Here is a 4,733-nt window from a genome sequence, read left to right on the forward strand (position 1 = left end):
TCCTCCAGTTGCAGCTAACAACTTCAAAATCAGGACTGGATTTCAAACAATTCAACAATCATGTACATTCACCGGTGATTTTAGTGAAGATCCACATAGTCATCTGATTGATTTCTTAGAATTAGTTGAAACTGCTAAATATAATGGAGTGTTCCCTGAAGCAATCAAGCTAAGGCTATTTCCTTTTTCTTTAAAAGAAGATGCCAAGACTTGGTTGCGAAGTTTTCCTCAAGGGTCTATCACCACATGGGATCAGATGACTCAAAAAAATTTAAATAAATATTTTCCCCCTGCTAAAACCACAAAGTTAAGACAAAATATTACTAATTTCTTGCAGACTGACACTGAGTCAATTTATCAGGCTTGGGAGAGATTAAAAGCAATGCTAAGAATGTCCACATCATGACATTACTGAACATATGCAATTGTATATTTTTTTTTATCATGGGCTAAAACCTTTTTCTCGAAATGTAATAGATGCAGCTGCAGGAGGTTCCATTATGGGAAAAAACACAGAAGAAGCTTTGCAAATGATGAATGAAATATCTGAAAATGCCATTCAATGGCCATCTGATCGTGTAATCAATAAGAAAGCTGCTACTGTAATTCAAGCAGATGCTTTAAATACACTAACTCAACAAATTGCTTCTTTGGCACAAAAGTTTGAATCTTTTCAGGAGAATAAACAACAGTCAAGCTAAGTTGAGGCCTGTGACATATGTGGAGGAAACCATCTAAACCATGAATGTCAAGCAAACAACCAAAATGTTGAGTAGGTTAATACCGTCGGATACAAGCCATACTTTTTTGGTAGTCCATTGGCACAAAAACATCTAGGCTTTTAATGGAGCAAACCAAATGGTGCTGAAAACTCCCAAAGCTTTCAAAAGCAACAGGTACAGGGTCCACCTGGATACCAGAATCAAAATCGCAGGCCATCAAATTTCAGACCATATCAACAAATAACTCCATATCAGCAGAGGCCGCAACAAGCACATACAAATGTTGATGACCTTTTGTACAAGTACATCAAATCCACTAATGAAAAAATGGAGAGTCAAAATTCAGCTCTAAAAAATTTGGAAATTCAGTTAAGCCAGTTGGCAACTCTTGTGTCCGAAAAGATTCAAGGTCCCTTACCAAGCAATACACAGAAAAATCCAAAGAAGCACCTTAAAGCCATCGCTTTACGGTCAGGTAAGAACCTTGATGAACCTTACAAGGATATCTAAGAAAAGAATCAATCATCACAACAGGTAGACAAAGGTAAGAATGCTGAAACACCCTCTGAACAATCAGAAGAAAAAGAAAAGAAAATGGAAGAGGAAAATATTCTCCATGTGAAAATTCCTTTTCCCCAAAAAATGAAGAGAGAAAAGCTTAATAATCAATTTTCCAAGTTTTTGGATATTTTAAAACAAATTCACATTAATATTTCTTTTATTGATGCTTTATTACAAATGCCTTCATATGCCAAGTTTCTAAAAGAAATTTTGTCAAGCAAAAGAAAACTGGAAGAGGCTTCTGTGGTAGTACTTTTTAAAAAATGTAGTGCTATACTTCAAAACAAACTACCACAAAAGCTCAGGGATCCAGGTAGTTTTACAATTCCATGCACTTTGGGAGGAGTATATTTTGAAAAAGCACTTTGTGACTCTAGGGCTTCAAAAATCTAATGTCATTTTCTATTTTTAGAAAATTGGATCTTGTTGAAATAAAAAACACAAGTGTTTCTCTTCAGTTTGCAGATCAAAGTACTAAAAAACCTAAGGGAATAATTGAAATTATTCTTGTAAGAGTTGATAAGTTCGTTTTGCCTGTGGATTTTATAGTACTTGAAATGCAGGAATGTCTTGATGAACGGATAATTTTAGGTAGACCATTTCTTGCTACAGGAAGAGCAATCATAGATGTCCATCAAGGACAATTAATTTTAAGAGTAGATGAAGAAAGAGTCATTTTTGATATGCAAAAAATGCTAAGATTTTCAGGAGATGAGACATCATCCCCAAGTTTTTCAATTGACATGATTAGTGATCTTGCATATGAATTCAAAGATGATAAATTGATTCTAGATTCTATGGAAAGATGCTTGTCCAAATCTGGCACCTCACAAGATGATGATCCCACCATTAGGAGCGAAGCTCAAATATTGGAAAAACATTATAAGGATGAGGAGATACAAGTGGAAGAAGTTCAACAAAAAATTGAACTCAAAATTCTTCCTTCTCATTTGAAATATGTTTATCTTGAGCATAAATTATTTCCAGTAATTATTTCATCTTCTCTATCTGCTGAACAGGAAGACAGTTTAATTGAAGTATTACGAGCACACAAAGGAGCCTTAGGGTGGACAGTGGCAGATATCAAAGGGATTAGTCCAGCTATTTGTACACACATAATCCTCATGGAAGGTAGTTACAAACCAATATTCCATCCCCAAAGGAGATTGAATCCTACAATGCAAGAAGTGGTGAAAAATGAAATAATTAAACTTCTTGCGGCAGGTATCATCTACCCCATTTTAGATAGCCCTTGGGTAAGTCCTATTCAAGTAGTACCAAAAAAAGGAGATATGACGGTCATACAAAATAAAAATAATGAACTCATACCTACTAGAACAATTACTGGATGGAGAGTAAGATAACTTTCACATGTCCCCATGGAACATATGCCTATAGGAGAATGCCATTTGGTTTATGTAATGCACCTACAACATTTCAACGTTGTATGTCACCAATTTTCTCAGACATGACCGAAAAAATTCTAAAGATTTTTATGGATGATTTCACTCTTTTTGGAAAATCATTTGAAGATTGTCTTTACCATTTGACCTTAGTTCTTAAGAGATGTGAAGAGACAAACTTGATTCTTAATTGGGAGAAATGTCATTTTATGGTTACAAAAGGAATTGTTCTAGGACATAAAATCACTGCTAAAGGGATAGAAGTTGATAAGGCTAAAATTGATGTTATAGCAAGATTACCCCCTCCCACAACAGTTAAAAGCATTAGAAGTTTTTTAGGACATGCAGGTTTTTACAGATGGTTCATAAAAGACTTTTCAAAGATTTCAAAACCGCTGACTAACCTTTTGATGAAAGATGTTAAGTCTGAATTTTTAGGTGATTGTTTGAAGGCATTTGAAACCCTTAAGAAAATATTGTCAACAACCCCTATAGTTGCGTCCCTTGATTGGAGCCAACCTTTTGAGGTCATGTGTGATGCTAGTGATACAACCGTATGAGCTGTTTTAGGCCAGAGAAAAGATAAGATTTTTCGTCCCATTTACTATGCCAGTAGAACATTGAATGAGGCTCAGTTGAATTATGCAACTACAGAAAAAGAATTACTAGCAGTAGTATTTGCATTTGACAAGATTCATTCCTATTTAATAGGGACCAAGGTTATTGTTTTTACTGACCATGCAGCTTTAAAATACCTCTTAGCAAAGAAAGATGCTTGACCTAGATTGTTAAGATGGATTTTACTTCTGCAAGAATTTGACCTTGAAATAAAAGACAAGAAAGGAACTGAAAATCAAGTAGCTGACCATTTGTCTAGATTAGAGAACCCTCCTCTTGAGTTTACTGAGATAAAAGAAGAATTTCCCGATGAGCATACTTTTTCTGTTGCAACTCAACCATCCTGGTTTGCAGATATCGCGAATTACTTGGTTGGAAAGTAGATACCTCAAGATCTCACTTATCAGCAAAGAAAAAAGCTTATGTCTGATGCTAAATATTACCTGTAGATAATATCATTAGACGTTGTGTACCCTAGGAGGATATGAAGAACATACTTTACCACTGTCATAGGGGAGCAATTGGTGGACATTATGCAGTCAACCGAACTTCCTTTAAAGTTTTGGAAGCTGGATTCTTCTGGCCTACAAAATTTTTTAATCTGCTCGGGCATATGTTGCACAATGTAATAAATGTCAGAGAACATGTAATGTCACTAAGAGAGATGAAATGCCATTACAATCAATACAGGTATGTGAAATATTTGATGTTTGAGGAATAGATTTTATGGGTCCTTTTCCTTCTTCTCACTCTTATACATATATCCTTGTGGCTGTAGATTATGTATCAAGGTGGGTTGAAGCAATTCCTACAAAAAAAAAAAATGATGCTCGTACCGTGTGTGATTTTTTTAGAAAAAAATATTTTTATCAGATTCGGGACACCACGAGTCATCATTAATGATCAAGGGACTCATTTCATCAATAAGCAATTTTCTTCATTGCTGTCAAAATATGGTGTGACTCATAAAATAGGAACACCATATCATGCTCAAACTCAAGGGAAAGTTGAGGTATCCAACCGTGAATTAAGAAGAATACTTGAAAAGGCGGTTGGAATCTCAAGAAAAGACTGGGATTTAAAATTAGATGATGCTCTATGAGCATATCAAACGGCTTTTAAAACACCAATCGGAACATCTCTGTATAGATTAGTCTTTGGAAAAGCTTGTCATTTACCTGTTGAATTAGAACACAAAGCTTTTTGGGCATTAAGAGCACTAAATTATAAATTAACCTCTGCTGGAAAAAATAGATTTCTCCAAATTAATGAATTAGAAGAAATAAGGTTGGGAGCCTATGAAAATACGAGAATTTTTAAATAATAAACCAAAAAAATGGCATGACAATTTGATTCGACCAAAGAGTTTTAAAATTTGAGACTTGGTACTTCTTTATAATAGCAGGCTTAGGCTATTTTCAGGAAAACT

General features: G+C 34.8%; 1 non-coding gene across 1 annotated transcript; it reads right to left on the reverse strand.

Moving 5' to 3' along the window:
- Window positions 1–304: 304 nt before the first annotated feature.
- Window positions 305–409, reverse strand: LOC132608440 (small nucleolar RNA R71). Its single transcript, XR_009570362.1, has one exon. It is a non-coding gene; the product is annotated as a small nucleolar RNA R71 (small nucleolar RNA).
- Between the last annotated feature and the right edge of the window lie 4,324 nt (window positions 410–4,733).

Source organism: Lycium barbarum, chromosome 8, assembly GCF_019175385.1.
Source record: "Lycium barbarum isolate Lr01 chromosome 8, ASM1917538v2, whole genome shotgun sequence".
NCBI classification, from domain to species: domain Eukaryota; kingdom Viridiplantae; phylum Streptophyta; class Magnoliopsida; order Solanales; family Solanaceae; genus Lycium; species Lycium barbarum.